The sequence below is a fragment of the Phoxinus phoxinus genome (assembly GCF_949152265.1).
Source record: "Phoxinus phoxinus genome assembly, chromosome: 20".
Lineage (NCBI taxonomy): Eukaryota > Metazoa > Chordata > Actinopteri > Cypriniformes > Leuciscidae > Phoxinus > Phoxinus phoxinus.
The window spans coordinates 6,613,129-6,639,573 of record NC_136895.1 but is presented as its reverse complement, the minus strand read 5'-3'; the positions used below and the strand labels follow the sequence as shown (position 1 = coordinate 6,639,573).

Here is a 26,445-nt window from a genome sequence, read left to right as displayed (position 1 = left end):
CCGCCCTCCTACGTACTTCCGCTCAATTTTCATTTTTCTTCAGAACTACCTCTGGGATTGTGGTATATTCTTGGGTTTTCTCCAGTCAATTTTTTACCAGTCCAATCAGCGAACAGAGGGATTGGCTGAGAACGATGACATTGAGGTTATGCGCTAGTTTGAGTCGTCATACGTCACGGCCAAACGTTAGTGACTCTGGGCAGATCCAATAGTTTTAAACTTCAACAGAGGACCCACTTTCAAGGAAGTTAACGCTTGTCAATGGAGAGAGGCCAGACTCTCTGTAAAAATTAAATGTACGAGAGTCTGGTAGAACCAGGATACCTAATATAGCCCACCGACTGCCAAATTGTGAGATAATATAAAAAATATATATAGGCAGTTTTTTCCCTATGCTATTGTCAAAATCGTGGCCAGTAACTTTGGAAACCATAGCCACGGTGGCTGGTGAGCAAAAAAATCTATATCAAACCCTATATATATATATATATATACTGTGTATATTACATTTTCTCAGTAATTCTGAACAAGAAGTCAAAAAGTTGTTCTTGAAAAGATGTGGGAACCCTGTATGGGAAACTTTTTATTACAAAATTTATGACAAACAGTATGTTAAATCCGTTATAAATCTTACGGGAGCTTCCAACATCACAATATCCCAAAAAGTTATCTTTTGTACCTCCCTTGTGTGGAAGCAGACAACACTGTCTGTAAATTATAAATTAGTGATAAAGGGAATGATTAGAGGAAGAGAAAAGAACTAAAGGCAGAAGGCAAAGATGGGACATGAGCATATGTTCTGGTTGAATCCAGCGCCCGCGGCGTTATGCGTCACAATGTGCTGAGGAAGGGGTTAAACAAGTAAACAAACCAAACTTAAACTATTAAAACTTAATCAAATGATCATTTGTACGGTTTCTTTTTCAACGGAAACTGGCAGATATTAAGAAGAACCAGCTGGCAGGGAGTTTGAGAACCGTCACAAACACTATTGAGTTCATCCAAAATGTCTGTTTAATGTAGCAGGTTTACATGCAGGGGAGTGAACAAATCATTTAATCCGAGGTCAACGTAATTACTCAAGGGTTTAGCAGCCAAACAAAGCAGCAACTCTATTTTCTAAACTTTATTAAAAAGACAAAAACAAGCAAAAAAAAAAATGTATTCATTGTTCGGATTGATGTTCTTTCCTTCTCGTTGGAGATAATCACTTGATTAAATTCTTGGAAAATAAAGGCTGATTCAATTACAGTTAAGACACACTCATTTAAAGCTGAAACTGGCGCCTATACTATTATTGTACAGAAAAGAAAATAGACAAACTGTGAGACAAATGGCTCGTTTGTGAGAAGTATGAAATGGGACATCATTATGCCCTGCAAGTAAGAGGACGTTGAGTCAAATTATAGATTTCAAAACGCTAACTATAAGTTTTTAAGTAGATTTAAAAATAAACAGTGCTCAATCATCTCTGATATGATCATCACAGATAAGATCTTTAGAGCGAATGTTTGTTTGTCTCCTGCCGCTCTTTCCAAAAGGATTGGCTTTGAAACGCAGTAACTTAGAAAATCTCCATTAAGCCAAACTGAAATCATTGTTCTCTTTAGAACTGGTTTCAAAGGCAAACGGAGAAAAGTGTTGCTTGCTCTCATTCACTCAAAAATTCAAGCTCATTTTCCAGTTTATCTCCCGCCGTGAGTCGGCCCGAACTCGTTATTCTTACAAATGGAAATTTTACAAAAGAAACCCTCAACTCAATAGGCCAAACCTGAATTGTATCTAAATTGTAGCGTTTTTTCATTTGTAAAATAGTTTGTGAAATTTCAGCTTGTGTTTTTTACCCAGATGAATAACAAAAATGGATGGATATGTAAAAATTAAACTAATTTAAGAGTCATTTTTTGCAGTGCAGCACATGTAGACCAACAACTAAAATGAGTAAGAACGCATCCTGTGTGAACGTCACCTTAAAAATATTAATTCTTCTTGGATTGTATGAAAACAGGCAGTCTACATTCTTTCATGTGTTTTATGTGTGCAAAATCTACATACCTCAAAGGCTGTAATACACATAGCAGATGATCACCGGTCGTTCATCTATGGCCAACACGGCTTCTTCAACACCACGTTCTGTGATGTGAATATGAGCAATGGAGGACTTTGAACATGAAACCAGGGCGACGCTTCCAAGACACACTCACTGCAGTGAAACATTGAGTATGGAGTCATGGAAAGATCAACATCTATGATGATAATGAAAGAAAGAGAAAGAATCAAATCAAAAAGATAAACAAAAGGATCTGGCAGAGCATTAAGAATTAAATGTATCCTCTTTTGAACTCTAGCAACGCCCAATTTAGGGAAAGTACAGTCATTTTCAGAGATGATCAATAAAAGATTTTTGATATATAGCGCAAATTATTGTCTCCCAAATTTCTTATAACTTTAATAACCTTGGTGCCAATGAATATGTTTAGAGTCACCACACCTGCCATTTATTTATTTCCATGGGTGTTTTTAGATATCAAAAGAGCCCAACCCCAAGTCTCAACGACATTTTATGACTTGGGTTCTTCCCTTTCATAGAAGTCCATGGGATTTTTCAGACGTTTTATCGTTTGCAAAACAAAAAATGCCAGTCTGATCACTTTTACAAGGCATTCAGATGTGCGTTCTAATGATGCTGAAATAAACAAGGATGCACACCCACATTTGTGCAAGTACACAAAAACGCATATGCTGACTGGGCCGGACTCAGTGGTTGTTAATGACAGAGCAGAGAAAAGCATCCAGGTGCTGTGAAACTGTATTCCTCTCTGGTTCTCACACAAACACACATAGATTTGCAGAGCATTGTGGGAAAATGCCAAACTGACCCCCCACCAAGAGCTCCAGCCTCAAGCTAAACATTAATTAAACCGTAATTCCACTTCCCCAGCAGTTGAGCGTGTTTCTCAGGCCAACATAAAACTTGATGGAAACAGAGAGCTTCCTGTAGAACCAGAGTTCATTAGCGGTGTTTGCTAAGACGAGCATTACTGTTACTATTGACTTAGGGTTAGTGATATGACCCTTAACTTCAAGTCTGTGGTCACATTTACCACTGTTCAGCAAATCATTGTGGGCAAAATTCAGAAATTTCCATAGGAATCCATGTGAACAAGATTTTTGTGTGAACAAGATTTTTGTGTGAGGGCAAAATATTTCCACGCAAATATTTTGCATCAGGTACACCTGGTCAAGCAATTTTGCCACAAATTAAGTCTTAAACTTGTCTTAATATATATGAAGTCTTAAGCGTGTTGAGGGAAGCTTTGCAGCCTTCCAGAACACACTAGCAACCACCTAGCAATGACCCAGAACAAGCTAACAACACCCACCATTGTGGAAAAACAATTCAACAAAGAGGTGTGCCCCAAGGCTCAATATTGGGGCCACTTTTTATAATTTATGTAAATATTTTACCATTCATTTTAAAATACTGTCATCTTCAAGTTTATGCTGATTACCCTGTCATATATGTATCTAAATCCGGAACAGTTTTTTAATTTTTCATACTTTTGAATATTAATACTTTTTTCAGGATTTTTTGATGAATAAAAAGTTTAAAAATAAATGAATTTATTTAAATGAGAAATATTTTGTAACAATATACACTACTGTTCAAAAGTTTGTGGTTAGTATTTTTTCTCTTTCTTTTTTGAAAGAAATTAATACTTTTATTGAAGGATGTATTAAATTGATAGAAAGTAAAAGTAAAGATTTATATTATTAGAACATATTTCTATTTTGAATGAATGCTGTTCTCTTTTACTTTTTATTCATCAATGAATCTTGAAAAAAGTATCACAGGTTCCAAAAAAACATTAAGCAGCACAACTTTTTCCAACATTGATAATAAATCATCACATTAGAATGATTTCTGAAGGATCATGTGACACTGAAGACTGGAGTAATTGAGCTGAAAATTCAGCTTTGATCACATAAATTATATTTTAAAGTATATTTAAATAGAAAACCTAAATTAAAATAATAATGTTCAATAAATAATTTAATTTAATTGTAATAATATAAAAAATACAGACAAAAAAAAACAGTTATATTGTGTATACTGGTTTTCCCCACTGTATTTCTGATCTTCTTTTAAAAAACATAAAAAAAGTAATGTTTCCAAACTTTTGACGTAACTTTTTTAATTAAAACGTACAGTAACTAATGTTTGTCAAGCAAAACAATCCTAAATAAAAAAAAACATGCTTATACCAGCTACAGCAGCTACAATTTAAACTGGTCATCAACATCGGTTTTCTTCCTGGTTTATTGATTTGTTTTCTACATAAAGCATCATTAAAATGTTAAAGACCCTTAAAGACAGTACTTTACCCTTATTTGACCAGGGTTTTATATATTCAGTTTAATAAACTCCAGAAGGAAAGAAGGAGATCTAGTAGGACAATAGAACAGCACATAAAAATTTGTCGGCGTGTGTACGTCATATGATCAGATTAATCAGCAGATGAGGCAGCAAGACGAAACACCATATCAGATGAGTGAGATTACGATAGTCTCGGACCTTGTTATGCCTCCAGGTTTAAGCTGGTGCAAAGAAGGACACTTTGCATTCCTCCAGCATTGATCTTATCCTGTCTCACCTTATCTCATCTTCTCAAACCCCTCCCTCTGGATTACTCCGAGAAAGACAAGACCGAGAGATCACCGATCCTAACATGCCTGTACCTGCCGCGTGCTCTTTAATGGATGGATTGCGATACAACCAAGACTGTGCTAACATCAAAGTTGTTTTGAATGCAATATCTCAATGTCATACGTCAGCAGACTCTGTTTTGCACCCAAACATAATACGTCGACAATGATAAACGTGGATGAGTGATGAATGGAAGGAAACATTCATCATGTGTGCTCATCAACGCTCGTCTCGTGTGTCTAAAACAGGAATAATCGATGGCTGTGTTCTGAAGCAGCATCACACGTATCCTCAAGACTAAGGGCATATGCTCAGTAAAATAAACTAAACCAAAACAAGATAATAATACAATTCAAAAAGTATTTAAATGGTGCACAAAGTAAAAAAAATCTAAATAATCATCCTATTTTTTTTTCTTCAGTCCTAAAAAGAATCAATAGGTTTAAATAAATGTAAATTATTTTTCCCCAGTATTTTTTTGAGTACTATGTATTTATTTGTTAATTTTGGCTACATGCTAATGACTTTGTTGAAGTCAATTTTGAGGCAGTATTTATGTATGTAAATAGTGTTGCTGCCAATTCAACAAAAAAGACGGTTAACATATTACATTGTAAAGACAGAGTATAACTGTAAAGACAGAGTATAACTGCACTTTTTTCATTATTTTCATTTTTACAAGTATTTTCATTTCCAACGTTTAGGCAGGCAAGCAGCCTTTGTCAAGGTACAACTTCTTACAAAATGGACAACAGAAGCAACAATTACTCACAGGTGAGAGCAATGACACAATCAACATAAAATAGTTAGCCAGAAAAAAAAAGAAAACAAAACAAATGCCTGGATAATCCATACAAAAATAAACAAACAAATGTCTGAATAAAGCCACAAACAAATACATATATATATGCCTGGATAATCCAGTCAAAACTAAATAAAAGAGTGAAACAAGAATGTCTGGATAATCAAGAAACAAATGTCTGGATAAAACAAAACAAAACAAATATCTAAAGATAATCCAGGGAAAATAAAACAAAACAAAACAAATATCTGAATAATCTAAATCTACGTAAAAAAAAAATGTCTAGATAATCCAGGCAAAACAATAAACATATGCCTGGATAATCCAAACAAAACAAATGCTTTAGCAAAAAAAAAAAAAAACTTATTTTAATAAATAAAACTATTTGAAAATCTGGAATCTGAGGGTGCAAAAAAATCAAAACATTGAAAATCTCCTTTACTCCTTAGGTTCAAGTTGTGCATTTATGTTGTCGATTGTGCTGCATTCACTCACAAAAATACATGTTTTATATATTTACAGTAGGAAATGTACAAAATATCTTCATGGGACATGATCTTTACTTAATATCCTAATGATTTTTGGCATAAAAGGACAATCGTTAATGTTGACCAATATGTATTGCTGGCTATTGCCACAAATACACCCGTGCGACTTATGACTGGTTTTGTGATCCAGGGTCACATTTGATTAATTTTTCACTACATTGGGAATTGTGTTGCCTTACAAGAGAGCTGCAGTAGACTGCCAGGCAGCTCACTAAGTTTTAGAAAATAAGTTTTGAGCCTATTTTTACCTGCCTTGCCCCAGGATAGCCTACTCAGCAACAGCTAACAGGAAGCACATCAGACAGACACCTTTGGCATGACAAACCTAACAATAAACTCCCTTTTGGGTTTTTTTACACCTTGTGTTGTTGCATAAAAAAACTAATTTGTGCAAACTCTCAAAAATCCTTTTGAAATTCACAAGGAAATGGTGACTTTAGACTTTTGCATGTGTTATCAGGCTGATCTCATCCGTCACTTGTTAATGTAAGAGATGGACAAAGATCTCTCAAACAAACACTTCCTGGTTTTGGAAGAAGCTTTCTACAGCTCTAGGGTCAATGATTCATCATTGTTTCTGAGAAGAGATCATTACTCAGGATGTGTTGACCCAGGGCAGTCCCAACAGTGGGGGTTAAACTCACCCTAACACTTCTTATCAATCACCGTCTTGGCCCCTGGAAGACCCTCAGGGTAAAGCGACTGCTCACTTTCCTGCTAACCCAGACGACACTTCTGCCTAACCTGAGGGACTGCAATTTTTTCATCTAATCAAAACACTGCATAAAAAGGTCAGAAACCCTTACACAAAGTACTGCGATCATGAAACATGAAACAGTGATGCATCAGATGGTATTTACATAGTACTTTAAAGTGTAGTGTACTTCAAAGAATATATCCAAAATGATAACTAAACATTTGTATAAATGTATATTTGTATCGCCTCGTCAACACTGGCCACATCATCTTTATATTATTGTATTGTATCATGAACATTTCTCAATAATACATAACTACATGAATAAAAAATAAAAAATTGTACCCCCCTTTTATACTATAAAAATAGCTGGAAAACGGTGTATGTGAAATATTACTGATTTATTCATGATTTCCTATTTGCTACGGATGCTGACTATCATTCTCCCAAATTAAACAAAACAAAACAAATATATATGGATAATCTAGACAAAACAAAAAATGTCTGGATACTCCAGTCAAAACAAAACAAAACAAAACAAAACACATGCCTGGATAATCTAGACATAAAACATATGTATGGATAATCCATGCATGCAAAAGAAAAGAAAACACACAAAACAAAAGTATGGATAATCCAGGCAAAATAAAACAAAACACACAAAACAAAAAAAACAAAACAAATGTATGAATAATCCAGGCAAAAGCACAAAAAAATGGATAATCCAGGCAAAAGAAAACAAAACACACAAAACAAAACAAAAATGTATGGATAATCCAAGCAAAAGAAAAGAAAACACACAAAACAAAAGTATGGATAATGCAGGCAAAAGAAAACACAAAACAAAACAAATGTATGGATAATCCAGGCTAAAAAAAAATATGAATAATCCAGGCAAAACAAAACAAATGTATGGATAATCCAGGCAAAACAAAACAAAACAAATGTATGGATAATCCAGGCAAAACAAAACAACGAAACAAAACAAGTGTATGGATAATCCAGGCAAAAGAAAACAAATGTATGGATAATCCAGGCAAAACAAAACAACAAAACAAAACAAGTGTATGGATAATCCAGGCAAAACAAAAAACAAATGTATGGATAATCCAGGCAAAACAAAACAACAAAACAAAAGTATGGATAATCCAGGCAAAACAAAACAACAAAACAAAACAAGTGTATGGATAATCCAGGCAAAACAAAACAACAAAACAAAACAAATGTATGGATAATCCAGGCAAAACAAAACAACAAAACAAAACAAGTGTATGGATAATCCAGGCAAAACAAAACAAAACACACAAAACAAAACAAAACAAAAGTATGGATAATCCAGGCAAAATAAAATAAAATAAAACACAAAACAAAAGTATGGATAATTCAGGCAAAAGAAAATAAAATAAAACAAAACAAAAGTATGGATAATTCAGGCAAAAGAAAACAAAACACACAAAAATAAAACAAATGTATGGATAATCCAGGCAAAAGAAAAGAAAACACACAAAACAAAACAAAAGTATGGATAATCCAGGCAAAACAAAACAAAACACAAAAGAAAACAAAACAAAAGTATGGATAATCCAGGCAAAATAAAACAAATTTATTTAAATTAAATCAATTTATTTCTAATTTCTTATTTGATCAATTTCTCATTTTATTTGGAATTTCAGTCTGTCACCTTACAATGCACAATATTAGTGTACTAAATGACTACTAACCAAATAAATAAATGACAATAAATAATTAATTCATATTTTTCCTGTAAAAAAAAATACCTGGAAAATGATGGCGCATACAACATTTTACAGATTTGTTCATGATTTCTCATTTCAACTGATGCTTCCAAGACAATCCCATGTCATTCACCCAGTTTCGACAAAATCTCATCTGTTAGCCAGCAAGATATGATTTATTTATATATTTTGTGGATGTACTCCTTTATTTGTTTATACATTGGGCCAGTCTGTTTTTGTATAAAACTATAATGGGAAAAGGCTATAAACAGGAAAAGAAATTGGAACAGAAGACATCATGATCCCACGGAAGACCCCATTGCAATTCCACAGAGCAGAAGCCTCTGACATCTGGCCTGGAGACGGAATGGGTAATGAGTGATAAAGACAACACTTCCTGTCTCACAGGGATGTGATATATGTGTACAGGTGCACTAAAAGTCCACCGCATGACTAACTTGAGGAAACAAAGGTTTGCTATCTCTTTGTCATTAGAAAGGTTATTTCGCTTTCTTTCTCTCTCTTTTTAAATGACCCTCAAATTTATGGCCAACACAGAGAACATATTAACTTGTATCAAATGGCCCCAGGTAGGCATGTCTACTCTAATAAATACCAGACATCAACCAGCAATAGATGCGTTTTACTCTCTGGGTGTAACAGCCTCATCATTCACAGACTTACTGCGAGGAATTAATCATTTTTATTCTCTCTGGTATAATACTTGATTTTTTTTTGTCAATTCCCTATCTGTTTGCGCAATATTGCTTTTGTGTTGTTTAGGATTGGGGGAAATATATATATATATTAAAAAAACATTCAATCAAACTTAGACTTCAAAATGAATCCACTGCCCCATATAATGTGATTTCTGTATTGATCCAAAAGTATTTTTAAATTACAGGGAGGCAGATACTCCGAAATAGTCTTTCAATTCCACATAATACAGTGTTCACAACCCATTTACCTCCGTAATGATTCAACGTGTTTCAGATGTGTAGTGTGGGACGTGATTTTACTCATCATATCAAAAATGGCGGCAGACATTAAACAGAAGTAGCAACTGTTTTTGTTTTTCATATTGTATTGTTTTCTGAGTGAAACAGATTATCGTAAAAGGAAAAAAGCACTTGATCCTATCCACTGGTTGTTGTTTGGATGGAGGTAGATTCAAATGTGAGCTTCTAAGAAAGGTCGGGATTTATCTGGACAAAATTATTGGAGAAGTTCGACATACGAAGGCTGCGTATGAAATCACATACTTCCCTACTAGGCAAAAAACAGTTTGTGACATAATAAGTATGTCCGAATTCACAGTACAAATTAATTTAAAAAATGGCAAAAAGTGCCCGGATGACCTTCTTCCGTGTGCATTAGATGGATATTTTACAATTCCTTGAGGCCACTGGAGAGTATTTATGAATGACAGCGAAGAGACGCAACTGATGATGAATCAGTCCACATTACATTCATACACACATTCATCCTATAGAATGCATATTTTTTGTGCTTTTTTAGAATGCTATTTTGGACGCAGTCGTTTCACCGGAAGATCCAGTTATGACTTTAAGAATCACAAGGTAAAAAAAAAAAACATGCATTGAGGAATTTTGAACAATAAAATCAATAAAAATCCATAAAATGCATTTAGAAATTAAACAGGGTGAATTTTTATTTCATGCTTGCTTTAAGATGTAGAACTGTATGATTAAAGAAATTGGCTTGCACACTTCCAAAACAACAACAACAATTACCCATAATTCAGTTGTGTTGTAGTATGTGATGAAAGCCCATTTCTCAGTGGTGCGTCGCAATTTCCCCACATTAAGGAGTTAAACTGATCTACCTCGCGTCTCCTATCAGTTCCTGGCCCGAGGGTTGTGAGATATCAGACTTGAGATGTGGAGATTCTTGGAAGGTGTCCACTCGTGTGCCTGAGGGTCTTTCACCCCTGATACTGCTGCTCTCTACAACTCAAGCCATACTTGTTTAATTGGATCCAGGTACGATCTGTGCTCAGATGTGGTGCAACACTGCTGTCGGGAACGTTTTTATGGAAAATTTGGCATCTTATTTGGCTCCTCCATAATTATTTCAAGCTGCATTTGACACTCTTTGATTGGTTTTCATTTGCTTCTTCTATTTTCTTGTGTTTTCATGGTTTGGCTGCTGGTAGATACTTAATTACATCATCCCAGGCATGAAAGTAACTGCATTATGTTGTTCTTTTTTGTACTCTATTTTCTAAATGCATTTAACTGATTTTATTGTAAACTATTTTTTCATGCATATCATGCAATTCTGACTTTATAACTCACAATTGCGACATATATTATGCAATTCTGATATAAAAAGTCTGAGAATTGTGAGATAAAAAGTCCTAACTACCTTTTTTTATTTTTTATTCTGTGGCGGAAACAAGCTTCCATATACACTACAAGGGCACATTCAGTATAATTGAGTCTCTTCTTTTTCACAAGGAAGTATATTTCAATGTATCCAAGTATGAGTATCATTTGGGAATCTAACTCGTGACCATGGCATTGCTAGCAACGTGTGCTAGTGTAGCGGAGGCCAGCTAGTAAGAGCTATGCGAGTAAACTTCGCTCCTCAAGAGGTACGCTAGAGGCTGCGGTATGTAGCGTCTTTGTAAGTGTGCCCAACTCCCATGCCAGAGATGCCAGTTCAAATCCCACTCGGATCGGGTCGAGTAGGACTGGTTACATTTGGTGCCGTGACCCAGATGGGAGTGAGGTTTAGGTGGGTGAGTGTAACGGAGGCCAGTTAGTAAGTGCTGTGCTAGTAAACCTCACTCCCCAGGCTTCAAGAGGTGGACTAGTGACTGACACTAGAGACTACGGTCTTTAGCGTCCTTGTTAGCGCCCGCCTCCCATGCTGTAGACGCCGGTTTGAACACCCTCAAAGCGGGTCGAGGACCAGTTACACTAGCAGTTGAGCTACAGGGACTAGAATGTCAGTAGACCCAACGCTATCTCACGACCAAATCGTACAAATTTGTACGAGTGATTAAAAGGTGGCTAATTCGTACAAATTTGTATGACCTCACTCGTACGAATTCGTACGATTTGTCTAAACCCACAAGATGGGTAGGTTTAGGGGCGGGGTCAGGGGTAGGTCATTCGTACGAATTCATACGAATTTGGCAACTCGTAAAATATGTACGATTTAGCAAAAATCTTACATATTTGTACGAGTGAGGTCATATGAATTGGTACGAATTAGCCACCTCGTAAAATTTGTACGAATTGCCGTGAGATTGGGTTGGTAGACCTGAATCTCATTTATAATCTACATCTTCAAAGTATCTTACAACTGAACAAGACATCTGTGACATAAAGCCCACAGACTAAGATTCCTTTTTTTCTCTCTTCTGAAAAGAACTGGAATGTTTTCCTTTTCTTTGTTTTGGTCGTTTACAGATCCATGAAAGAATTTAGCTGGTGCCAGACAAAGCAATCTTCCTTTTTGTGCTTGTTTTCATACAAATGCCAGACACTAACATAGATTAAGATGTTGAAATATGAACTCATAAATGTAACTTCAAAGAAATGCAGTAATAAATATCTTTGGCTAATGAAATATGTGCTTCGCAGATGCATTCCTGGTATATCTTTCAAATCGGATCAATTCAAGTCATCGTGGTAATGAAGTCCTTTTCCTGTGTGGTCTCTAGCTAAGTATATAGCTAATCCTGAATTAGCAATGGAAAAGGTATATTTACAAACAAAAATTCTGTCTCCATTATTCACCCTAATGACATTCCAAATCAGAACAGCCACACAATTGATTTGTCACACAAACCAGACGAGTATATTATTTCTTGTATGGCCAGTTTGTTCCAGTGGTCAAATGTAATAGGCCAAACAAAGGTCAGGCAGACTTCCTTGCTTCTTCATTTAAACCTAACTTTAAATGCTAATAAACTGTCAAAGACCCATTTTGTTTAGGATTAGTTTAAATCTGACCTATGGAAATGAAAGTCATAAGAAAGACTTCCTAAATTGAATTACCATGTGATGCTTGTTGATTACAGTGTCTTTAATTTGATTCCTCCCTCTCTCGTTTTCATTATCTCTTCCCATCATTTGCTAGTACAAAGCAGCAGATTGGAGAATGAATAGAAATCAACGTATTCAGTCACGAATGCACGACATGGTGAAAGCAATGAGTGACATCAGCAAAATACAGAGAAGGATGGCACAAGCACAGTTCAAATCAAGGTTGTCATACATTTAGTTCTTGACTTTGGAAAGATTCAAATCTTTGCCATTATGTTTTTGCATACGTCAGTCAAAATGGGGATTTCGAGAAAACCAAAGACTTCTATGTTAAACTTCTGGGCTTTTTTTTTTTTTAAGCTTTTCTTTGTGTAATTGCCAGTGAGAGAGTATCTGCCAAAATTTGTTTTTAGAGAACATGAATTTCTTTCTCAAGTCTTGAGCCAGAGAACTAAAATAGAGAGATCATGGGAAAAACATTAAGAATCATTGTTTGGCCAATGAAAGAGATTTTTTCATTTTTTTTTCATTTAAAACTAAATTTTGGATTTGTTGAAGGGATAGATATAGGATAAACCGACACATTTTAAACATCTGTTGATTGTCCATAAGCTAACTCTGTTAGGGTTGAATTGAATTGTGGCAATCATTATTGAAGTTGGGTGAAATATGACTCAGACACTTCTTCAAGCAATAAACCTGGAAAAATATGGGCATTTTAACATTCTAATTTCCAGACCTGAAAAATGTATGCAATCTTAATCTAAAAAGATATTCATATTGTGCATATAGAATGTGTGCATATCAAATATGTAATTGACTGTAAATTCCTCTTTTAGAGAGCATTCTTTAAGAAAGATTTAAAATGACCATTAAATCCTAAGATCACAAACACCTGCAAAAGTCATTGAAGTTCATTGGTCAAAAACATTTGCAACCCTTTTGAGATTCACCCTTTGATACTTTTGACAGGTCGCACACAATAAATGTGTATTAGCTGACATTAAGTGAACCCGCTGACACTATAAGGTTACCCTGTGCACATGCAGCCATAAATTCTACGCGCCCTTCATGCCACTGGATAGGTGCCGCCGATGAGTAAATCTCTGATAACTGTGGCCAAACACAAAGCCCTGTTGAAATCAGAGCCCTGAAGACAGCATCTGGTAGCCTGAGGACTGAGGCATGATGGGAGCGGGTGGAGGGCGGCGGGCCGTACCAACTTCTGAAGTGTTCTTGTGCTCAAAGATGAAAAATGCCAATTATGCGACCTCTCCGAGGGTTTTGGCAGGGTCAGGCTAACTCAATACACTCTTTCTCTCATCTCTCGGATCTCCTTGTCTTTCTGGAGAATGTGAAAAGAGATATGCTAGGTGTCCGACTGTCGAGTCATGCGGAGGGGTCGCTTTACTGTCAAGGTGTCAAACAAAGGGCTGTTTTGTAGAGGTACTGTAGGACAACCTGTAATTCTTATCCTCCTCTCGCACTCTTCCTTGGCACCGAAGCTCTCCGTGAAATAGGAAACAAAGCAATAACTCGACACCACCAGCATTAACAAATTGCTTTCTTGTTTTCTCCCTTGTCCCGAGGGGAGGAAGAGGCGACGGGGGAACGGGAGGTGTAGAGAGCAAAGGGATATCTTCTTCTAGACGGATTTTCAACATCTTTTGTGCTTCTGTCTGGCCACGGTTGTCTGGGTTTTCGGCTCTACCGAAGAGCATCCATCATTCTCTCTTTTTGTAAACAAGGAACAACGTGGTACATGAAAGATTTGTTCCGGTAAAGGCATCACGGTTTCGGATTTACACTGTTAATAATGGCCCTGGCTTTGAATCACACCTATCGTTTTATTTACGCTTTCAAGTTTTTGAACAACCACACCTGTGAAGTTGAACCGAAGTGTCGATCTATCAGCGGAGGCTTTAGATGTAGCGTGCGTGGATGACTGCACTTGCTGAAAACCCAAAAGCACGTTTTAGTCACACCTTCCTGTCGAGCAAATCCAACTCCCGCTTGAAATGCCTCATTGGTCAAACTATCCTACATTGATAGACAGTAAATGATTGAATAAAGCGAACTATGCTTAAAGACTAAATTAACCCCGTGTTAACTTTCTTAATTATTGTCCTAATCTTTCATCTTTCATTAAGCATGATGTGCTTCTGAAACCAAGTATGGCCTGTGCAACCAATGCCGCATGGGAGTGGAAAGTAGGTAAGGAAATATACGGGAAAATAGAGTTGTGCATGCATTTTGCTGGTTTTATATGGTTTTGGAAAACTTTGAAACAATTTTGAAGAAAAGTTGGTAACACTTTACATTTAGGTTTAATTTGTTAACATTAGTTAAGTACATTATTTAACATTAAATATATAAAATAAAATAAAAAGTCTCACAAACAGCTGACTTCAGACTTGACTTGTGACTCAACCCAAAAGACTTCAGACTCAAGCTTTCAGGACTCGTCAACAATCTGTTTTCATGCAATTATTGCTTTTTAAATCTAAATTCATTAATGTATTTCTATTTTCTTTTATTGGCGCATATATACGTTGGGGAAGTGTATGATGAGCTACATGGCGACACAAAGTCCTCCCGGAGTTGTACCTTTTGTCATTAGTTTTGCTTTTAAGCGGCGGTAAGCGAACAGCTACATGCAATGTGTGTGGCACCAAGATAAATGATGCCGGATCCACAACGTCGAACTTCATCAGGCACCTCAAAATGCACCCAGATAGGTCAGTCACTTGCTAATGTGAAAGAGACGTTAAATTTAGCATTTATCGTCACAGGTACAGTAACAAGCTAACCATCACAAAGTGTTATATCCATATGATGTGACAGACTTAGGTTAATATTTCACCAGGTCCGAGGGATAGAGGGATGTGTTAAGTAGCAGAAGATTAGACTAGCCTATAAGTTGTCGCAACACACTCACGGCAGTTTGTGAAATAGTCACAAAATTTACATTTATCGATTCGTGTACACGGCCACTATTTTCTCCTTTTTTTTCGTGTCTCTCGGCACATTTCCAAAGTAATGTATTTCCAGGGCTGCCAACTCTCACACATTGAGCGTGAGACTCACGCAATTGGCCATTTTCTCACGCAGAAAAAAATCGCGAAGCAAAGAGGACACTGACAACGACAGCAAGACAGAGCAGGTTACTTTTGATATAAAATAAATGATCAGCTCTCAGATTCTGTAAATTTTATTACGCAATTCAAACAATAAATACCATTTTGGCGCTTGTAAATGTGACGTGACAGATCTCTGTAGCGCCTCAGTTCAAGTGGCACGTGACCCAAACAACTCTAACTCTTCTCGGCTCTGCTCTTCTTTACTATTAGTAAATAAACCCGAACTTACCGAAATGTAAATGCCTCGGATCAATCAGTGTTTTTCAACCGCGGTAAGAAGTCAATAAAACAGGTAGGCTAGAACAATGTCACATAAGTTACATTTGCATCAGGAAAGCAATTTAATGACCATTTATAGGCTAGAAAAAATATAGAGTTTTGTTAAATATGTCCACTATATTAGGCTACATATTATATTTTACTTATATCATGAAAATATTATAAAGTTGACATTATAATAAAGAATGCATTATATTTAATTTAAGTTCTTAACCTTTAATAAAAATAGCCTAGGTCTCTCTTTGTTTACAGCATTAGTGATTTATTTTTTAACATAAGTTAGAAATTTACAGACATTAGTCTGTAACTAATAATTATCTAAATGAATCCATATTGAATCAAGATGTCAAGCAATAATAAATACAGTAACCTGCCAGTAATTGTAACCATGCATGATGCAGCTAAACATTGTAACATGTTGTCAGTAAACTTAATACAAATAAGTTACCAAATGTTTTGACAATCACAACTTATTGTGATGCGTGTGTGTGTGTGTGTGTGTGTGTGTGTGTGTGTATATGCCGGTGTTAAAAAATAAATAAAATGGAACAATACAGCTGAAAGTTACCAAGGAATCACTGAATACTACATTTCTTTGAATAGCCACTTTTATTCTGCCGGTTTTAAATAACCATCATTGTGAACTTCCTCAGGTTATAAAGTATTCAAAAAGAAGATCAGGGCCATGCCCTGTCCAAAAACAGAAGTCATCGCTTCCAGGGAGTGTATTCGTGTCGTTCAGAGAGGCCAGGCTCATGCAACACAACAGATGGGTGCGATGAATTAGTAAAGGTTGGGTTATGTGGGGGTGAGATGTTCTCTTCTCTGAATCACTGTGACTCTTCACTGTACGCCGACTGACTTGTCTGAAGCCCACTGCTTTCCACATAAAGGATTCAATCATATCTGCAGGTCAAGCTGGTAAAAAGATCCTTCTATTTCCCTTTTGAGTCCTTGTGCGGTGATACTGGTTATAGGTAAAAGAAAGATGATTCATAAGGTTTGTACTGTCAGCACAGTAGCTATAACCATTACCCCCCTAACCAAGACATTTTCACTACATGGACAGGAGCTTGTAATAAAAATATCTGCAAAAAGGTGAATCGTATCAGTGAGACCATATTTGACCAAATAATCAAAAGAAAGAGATTACGAAATTAATAAAAACATTTTTTTTTTGAGGGGAGGGGGAGTGGTGGGGGTTGATGACAACCACATTACTATAATGGAAAATAAAAAATAATTCAAATGAATATGTAAATATCTGAAAAAGAAACTAAATAATCAATCATTTATATGCCATGATAGTATTTATTGTTCTATCATAATAAAAGGAAGGAAGGTAATACATTATAAATAAAGTGTAATTAAATCAAAAGAAAATAAATAATAGTCTGCTATGTCACTGAGAATAATAGAACAATAAGGTTTTAAAAAAGGTAACGTGTTCTTAAAATATTTTCTTGATGAAGTACAATAAACATTATTAATATATGTTATATAGCAGCAATAATAATATTATTATTATTAAATGTTATTGCTGTTGTTGAATTTAATTATTATGTTATGATAATTATGATTATGTTGTGTATTTATTTATGTGTTGGTTATTTTTTTCTGATATTTACTAAAAATATATAACTTGACAGTAAAAACACACACACACACAAAAAAACACATTAATGTTCAGTGCTGTTGTAATGCAGACGGGGTGGCCAGGTTTCTTGGAGGCAGTAGGTGGATTACTGGAGTGTGTGAGGAGACCAGAAAGATTAACATTCCTCTGGGATTTTTAACACTCTGGGTGACAAATTTGCAACACTGGCCCTCTGTATTCCCCGAGGGAGCCGAGAACTAATCTGCCACTGAGTTTGGGAGAGGTCAGCTGGAAAAGAGGTGAAGAGAAAGAAAAAAAGAAAAACGAGTCCGAATAAGTAGCGAGGATCAACAAATGACTGCGCGGAGAACGGGAGCTTTCTCATTAACACCGCATGAACTTGAAGTTACCAGGACATGTGTTTGATTTATCTAAAATGTTGATAAGGGCCAATGTGTGAATGGACTGTAATAACTCCTACTAATGATAATGTTCTTTTCAACATCATTGGATTAAGATAAAACTCTTCTACATTTGGTCTTGAGGCACCTTCATTAACCGAAGTCAGCTGTGGCTGAAAGCGTAAGGGACGAGACACTCATTATTAGGCCAAAAACCTTGAATAACCCAGTGCACTACAGCACATGTAGGGCTACCAAGTTCACACAATAACTAATAAGATGCAATGGCGTTCGCAACCCATTTAACTTCCAATCTGTGACCTATTTCTAAGTGAAAAAAAAAGAATTGAGGAAGGTTTGGTGAAAAAAATTTAGAGACAATTTTATCCATCTGAAATGATACGGTTGTGAAAGGCGTCCATCCAGTCAGTGTGGCTGAAGGGGAAGGGCCGGGGAATGAGCAGATTTGGTGACATTTGCTATAAAGGAAAGTAATTTCAAAGTTTGGGATGAATGATTATGACTATGGAAATGTAATAACTGCTGATGAAAATGATAATTGTGTTACCACAATTTAAAGGTGAACTCTCTCATTTTGTGTCATTTAAAAACTTTCACACATTAATGCATGAATATTACTTTTGAAAAGCATGTTCATCATGATAAAAACTGCAGTTACATTAGTAGCCAAATGAAAGTTATTTATTGTAAATGCAGTGGTTTGCCGTATGTTGAAATCACATAGCTCAATACTCTCCTAATTGTGGACAATGTTGTCTAGAAATTTTTAGTGCAAATTTTGCAGTTACTGAAAATCATTGCGTTTGCATGATAATACATCCATACCACTAGGTGTCAGTACTTCCGAGACTGACATAACGACCAGGGCAAATTTGAATAGTTCTAGTTTTAACAATAAGAACATACAAACTGACACACACGCACGCACACACACAAATAAAAAACACAGTCACACACATTTACACACGGTATTTTTGTAAACAGAAGCTAAAACTTACAAATATTTACACAAAATACAATAAAATAAAATTAGTATTAGAAGACTGGATCTGAAATACTTTAAACCTCTGTTATTTCAGTTGGTTCGCATGGCAAGATTTGTCTTTTTTGTTTATGTTGAAGAACTAAAATTCTTACGTTGAAGAACTAAAATGAAAATGACTAAAAATGAAATAAAAATAAATGAAAGCTAAATAGACATAAAAAAACGACAAAAAATTATGGAAGCCCTGAACCACAACCTAAACAAATAATAATAATCTGTAAATAATAAGAAAAAAAAACTAAAATTACGAGAATAAAGTCGAAATATTACAACTTTATTCTCGTAATGTTTAGACTTTAAACTCTAAATATTTCGACTTAAGCCGTGTGTCCACCAAAGCGTTTTTTCACGCGGCTGGCTTTATTTTTCTATTGTTGTCAATGGGAATGCCGCGTTTTTAGAACGCCAGGAGCGTAACGAGGCGCTGAGCGAGTATTTAACGCTCAAGTGCTGAGCGCTCGGCGTTTTTTTACAGGTCGCCGAGAGTTGAAGAATGTTCAACTTTAGGTAAAACGCAGCGCTCATCACTGTCACTTTTTAGCCAACCGTCCAATCACAGTGGAGGAGGGGCGGGACTAATACCACACGGACCAACGGATATTCTGTATCATAGCAACGAAGCGTCTCAACTGAAAAAAAAACTGCGCTGCCAAAACGCTCTCAAGCGCCCGCAGCTCGGCGTTTTCAGCAGAGCGCCTAGCGTTTTCAGGTGGCTAAAAACGCTTTGGTGGACACACGGCCTTAATGTCGAAATACTAGATTTTTTTTTTTTTTTTTTTTACAGGGTTCAGGGTTTCCGTAAAAATTGACAAAAGCACCAAAAAAATATTTAAAAAAGCCTAAAAAAAAAAAAAGTATATAAATAGTACCAAAATAAAAATAAATACTTTTAACAAAAAGTACATAATAGTAAATAATATGTACACAAAATGACTGACGTTAAAACAAATATATAGAATTATTTTATGTATTTTAAATAAATAAATAAACAGACATACATCCCAGAACGTGAACTAAAACATTACAGATAAAATTATAAAATTCTGATTTTCTGATTACATTTTGGAACTGAAACTTAGTAGAACCACTTTTCTGCTATCATCATGCCAACTACAAAAAGACATGCAATTAACCGTGAATAATAATTTCAATCTTTTCATAGTGCAAGTAGTCAGCTATCCATGCTAGCCTTCATCTACCTTGCTAACAAAGCTACATGCTTGATTTGAGGTTTAAAAATGCACCTAGTCCAGGTCTCCCGTCAGTCACGGCTCCCACACCCAGCGGTGCACATGTTGAGCTGTTGTTAACATGACGCAGAGCTTGAATGCTGCCTCTTGAGGGGGTGTATGACATGTTGTATGCTCAGGGGTGTCAACAGCAGGAGGTTTTGTTTAGCGCCAGTGTCTGCTTTTTGTTGGAGTCTGCCCTCCATGTGTGCTTGAAGAAAGCCAGTATATTAAGCCTTTGATACATCGATTTTTTGCTGTGAAATGAGATATAAAGGTCACTCCATTGGTTTCAAGTACTACGACTCAGTATTTGAATGCTTTAAACCTGATTACTATCCATTAAATTCACCATGAAATCAAAAGGGACAATTCTTGTTTTTAATCGCAGTATTTATTTTAAATGATTTATCCGTGCACATCTTTTTTCTTAATTCATTTTCCTCATAATCTTGAATCAGAATAACTTCCCCTCCCTCTTGCAGCATCTCTTCTCTTCTCTGATGACGAAGGCGGGACAACCTGTCAATCACATCAGATCCACCAATAGCAAACCACAACCATCCAATCGATTCCCCACAGACAAAGTCAAGCCCCGCCCACATTTGCTCTTATTCCAGAAGCCGCTCTCAGATATACATCACAATAGATAAGAAAAGACTATCACAACTTCAGTTTCATGCTGAGTTTAACTTGATTGGTCAAACGCATGAATGGAAAAACTACTGACAATAGCTTTTAACTCTTTACCCGCCAATGACAGATTTTCCCATAATTTATGACATGACGCTTCCCCGAAAACGTGATTTTCTCAGATTTTTGCTCAAAATGTTGTTGTTTTTTATGAAACTTACCAACTTTCAAGTGTTGATAAAAAAAATTCACAAAGCTAGAATACATTTTTATTCTATAGAATAAAGTGGCTATTTTCTTTCTTTTGATATACCGTGTGTTCAGGTATTCATAAAACTAAATATTCTGGGGGTCATGAAAATTTTGTGAAAAGGATCAAAGATGCTGGCGCTGGAAGGGAACTTTTTTTTCTTCTAACGCTGTTGGGTAAAGGGTAAAAGAGACATGAGATATAAAGGTCATTTCATTGGTTTTAAATACTATGACTCAGTATGCGACTGCTTTAAACCTGATTATTACCCATTAACTTGATTGGTTAAACACATGAATGGAAAAAAACACTGACAATGGCTTTTAAAGAGACTCTAAATGATTATAATATGAGAACTATGGCCGACAAATGCACTGGGCAAAGCCACTCCTTTGACTTACCTTTTTAAAGGGTCAAAGGGACAAGGCCCACACACAAACACACCTGTCCAAACAGAGACGCCACATCCGAGAGAGAGGGGGAGGGGGAGAGGTAGGGAGAGGGAGAGGGAGAGGGGGAGAGAGAGAGAGAGAGAGGGGGAGAGGGGGAGAGAGAGAGAGAGAGAGAGAGAGAGAGAGAGAGAGAGAGAGAGAGAGAGAGAGAGAGAGACGACAGTGCAGTGAGTGATGGGTAGTTCATTCGCAGCCATAGACAGGGAAGCCCGTCCCATTGAGATGCATTACGTTTACACACCCACCTGTCCTATAATTCATTCTCATTTCCTCTTCTGTCCACACACATCATTGAAAACGGCCACAACCGTTTGCACGACAAAACAAGGGTGGAGACGGCCTATTTCACCAGGAAATGTGAAGTAAGTCACAAAACATTAAAACGAAACATAAGACCCCAAACCAGCTAAACAAATTCAACTTATTGTAAAGCTTTACCATTGTTTTTCCCCCAATGGTCAATCAAGTAAAACTTATCTTAAGTGGTAATCGACATAATGCCTCACATGCTGTAGAGCTTGATCTGTACTGGACTCAGAAAACTGCTTTTAGTTAAAGAAAGTATGTGTGCCGATTTATTCAGTGTCACTGCTTTGTCTCACTTGCTGACATTCTAGATCGGTGACGCAGAGAGTATGCAGGCCTGATTCATGCCGCTGATTCACATGAAAGAAAAAATGACTCGAGCAAGAAAATACTTTATTAAGCGCTTACCTGAATGAAAAAAAAACAGGGGGAAAATCTGCTGCATGGCAAGCATAATAGCTCAGCTTTCAGTGTCAGCAAAATATGTGGCAGCGGTATGCATATATAAACAGAGAATTTATGCACTGGCCGTCAAGACCAGACGGACGTGGTGGAGAACGCGGGCAGCATTTCCTATAATCGCAGAGGTATTTAGTTTGAAGTGGGATACAATTTCAGATCTAGCTATTGAGTCATCCGTAATGTTTTGATGAGACGTCATTATCCAAGCACTTATGCAATAATTAATTAATCTTTCCTGTTACTCTCAATTTATCAATGGCTTTTTGGTCTGACATATTACACCTCTTATATGGAGGAGGCGGAGAAAATGCAAATAGTGATGAATTTGCACCGTCAACTCGTTCTTTTCATCACATATGCTGTAACTGATTGTGTCTCGGCTGGAGGAAATCTGCATTTCCACATCTTGAATTAATATACTGGGGATATGATACTGGTATATACTGGTTTTCCCTAGCAGTGCTTTGAATGTTGGTTTCAAACACCTAGTACAAAACATTTGTAAATAAGGATATTGGGTAACACTTTATTTTACAGTGTCCTTGTTAAGCATATAGTTACTATAGTAATAACTATATGTTATGCATAAAATTGCATGCAATTAACCCTAATCTAACAAGAACTCTTAAGTACATGCAGATAATTAATATTACTCAGTACTTAAATGTATAATTACACTGAAACAATAAACTTTAAAATAAAGTGTAACCGGATATTGTTGTTAACTTTATCCTTCAAACTAATTTATGTGTAATCATATTAATGTTATAGCTGTCGTGTAACAAGTGACCACAATAAAACCACACTGGCAAACATTCAGACAAGTGTCACTATATACTGAAGATAGATTTGAGTTAAATGCTTGTAAAGGTGTCATAATTTGCTGTACAGTATTTTTATACATTGAATGATTTACAAGTTCTGCTAAGAATTTGGACCGTTACTAAAGTTTATAAGTTCATTTGTTTGTTTTCTTCTTTATTAATTGTTTTACAGTTTTACGTTTGCTTAACCCTTTAGAACCGAATGTGTCGTCGCCGACACAGATCAGCAAGCTGTATTCATTGTACTGTAACTCTTCAACCGTTTGCACTATCAAAACCATTCAAATTGCCCCTGACAGTAGACAACATGCGCTTTTTGGCAATATACGGCTTATTACGGTAATTTCATGCTTTCCGTCAGCAAATGACAGCGTGCTTTCTGGCAGAGCGGGAAGGAAGGATTTGAACCGAGAGATACGAGGCGCGGCGGGTCAGAGTGTTTTGGATTGCATAAAATAATAAAAGACACGAACAAATACATGGAGAAAGAAACGGTAGACAGCAGAAGAGGGGATTGGGATGATTTTTAATGAAACTTGGGAGGCGGATGGCCGTTACTTTTTCACGTATCTTTACATGTCGTGAATGCATGTGTATGTGTGCGTGCCTAATATAAATGGACGCATTTGTATGTGTGCGTGTATGAAAAAAAGTGTCCTAAATAAAAACTGTGCAACCCAATGTCACAAAAAAGACTTGTATAGTTGTATTATACTTCATTTTTCAACTTTAAAGTGTTAGTTTCTTTCGTTCGTGATTTTTTTTCTAAATAAAAATCTTAAAAATGTTTCTCGTTTTTTTTTTTTTTGTCTATTTAAATTCTATTTACAAACTCACCACACACAATAATGGTCAATAACTGTAATTTGTTGAAAGCTAATCTTTTTCTGAAAAAAGATGACACCTTGCACATGAAGATAGCACATTGTTTTAGAATTTAACAGTCAAAAAATCAAAATATGTGAAAAGCACCCATTTTAGCTTCAGGTTCTAAAGGGTTAAAAGTAATTAAATATCATATAATACACAAATATACTATGAGCATGATGGCATTTTTCTTTAGTGCTTTTGTATCTTGATGTTTTTAAGAAAATGTATTTAATTGTATAAATAATCAAAATAATATAGTAATATATATATATATTAGGGCTGTCAAACGATTAAAATATTTAATCGCGATTAATCACATTAATTTCATAGTTAACTCGCGATTAATCGCACATTTTTATCTATTCTAAATGTCTCTTGATTTCTTTTTGTGCCATTATTTTTTCTCATTTTAATGCTCTTATCAACATGGAAAAGTGGATCGGCTTGCTTTGTGTAAATGTTTTTTATTGAAAACAACGCTGGCATACTGTGTTCAATTTCACAATAACAAATAATCTCTCACACAATGTAACACTGTCAATAAAAGGGTGAAAGTAATACTGACGAGGTGATGTTACTGATATTGACGAGTGGGCGTAGAAACATCAGCTGTGTGTGTGTGTGCTTGGCCATCAAGTGGTATTCAGACTGGACGACGATAGCTCAGTTCACAACGACACAACACACAGATCACTTTGGTCTTGTCAACTAAACCATTTGGCAACTTTTTAAAAGTAAACTTTCCATTCAGAATCGTATTGGCATCCATTTCGTCGTCTCGCGCTCATCATTCATCCTCTCAAAACGTAACGTTAAAGCGAGTTGCACACCGGACGAGAAGTGCAGCGCCGCGTATTTAAAATTCGAACACATTATTCTCTATGAGTGTACACACACCGGCGGCACCATTCGGCGTTTTTATTGCTGGTCATAAACTGAGAAAGTGTGCGTCCGATGTGCGAAACGAGTTGTCCTAGATGCGGCTCGGCGCTGCGCCTCTCGTCCACTCTTTGGCGGCTCGCAAACCCAAACAAGTGTGTGCCTGTTGTTTTGTTTCTGGTCTAGCTAGATCCGGTGTGTTGTTGTAGTTTTAATAACGGTACTAGTTGTTGCAAAAACATGTGAAAAAACCTACAAAATTTGCTAGGCGTTAATCTCGCGATAAAAAAATTGACGCCGTTAACATGGGTTTGCGTTAACGCCGTTAATAACGCGTTTAACGGACAGCCCTAATATATATATATATATATATATATATATTAGGGCTGTCAAAAGATTAATCGTGATTAATCACATCCAAAATAAAAGTTTGTGTTTACATAATATATGAGTGTATACTGTGTAGAATTATTATGTATAAATACACACACATTCATATATATATTTAAGGAATAATTGTATTTATATACTGTATATACATTTATATAATTTATATTATATATAAATATTTATATATAAATATAACCAATTTTTCTTAAATATATACATGATTGTGTGTGTTTTTATATATATAAATACTTATACACAGTACACACACATATATTATGTAAACACAAACTTTTATTTTGGATGCAATTAATCGCGATTAATCTTTTGACAGCCCTAATATATATATATATATATATATATATATATATATATATATATATATATATATATATTTATTTAATATACAGTATATATATATATATATATATATATATATATATATATATATATATATACAGTATTCATACATGAATTGTGACATTACACATTCATAATTATATTATAATACTTACATGTAAATAGCATTGTTGGCTACCAAACTACTTGAAACGTTTTATGTAACCCTACTTCTGACAACCAACAATCCTCTGATCTTCTGTTATACACATAATTATATAAATTTGTCAGCTCGCGAAAGAATGACCTGATCCACTTTGAAGTATTACAATAGAGGGTTGATCAAACGCAAAAACAGATAACAAATGTTAAAAACGAGAGAAACCAATCAGACCATTCAAATCCAGCAGGTCTGCGCTCCAACACTTCTGGACCTCCCATGGTGAATCATAAAATATTACGCTGACAGAGTTATAATGTAGCGCTGGGCCTCAGTTATGCAGAATTTGATCAAACTGTGATTGTATCTGGAGGCATGCAGCAATCCCTCGCTCTTCTTCTGCTTTTGTTGGCACGCACCAAAGGACAAGACAGCAATTCTTTTGAGCTTTTGGATTCGTTTCATGCACACAACTGTTGCACTTCTCGGCCATAGCACTTATAAATGGAAATATATCAATGCAAAACTAGTTTTACATGTAAAAGTCATTATCCCACCCCTGCTGTGGTGCCTAAAACCCGCCCAAAGCCTGTAGCACAGCATATCTTTGAAATGTGACCCACCTTTGCCACCAAGTGGCTAAACACCAGTGGGACTTACA

General features: G+C 35.9%; 1 long non-coding RNA gene across 1 annotated transcript in view; it reads right to left on the bottom strand.

The window, feature by feature from the left end:
- LOC306987642 overlaps positions 1-26,445 on the bottom strand; it is a 114,235-nt gene that overhangs the window by 33,026 nt on the left and 54,764 nt on the right. Inside the window, exon 2 of the long non-coding RNA XR_013795212.1 lies at positions 2,056-2,246. This is a non-coding gene — a long non-coding RNA (uncharacterized lncRNA). The remainder of the gene's footprint in view (positions 1-2,055; positions 2,247-26,445) is intronic.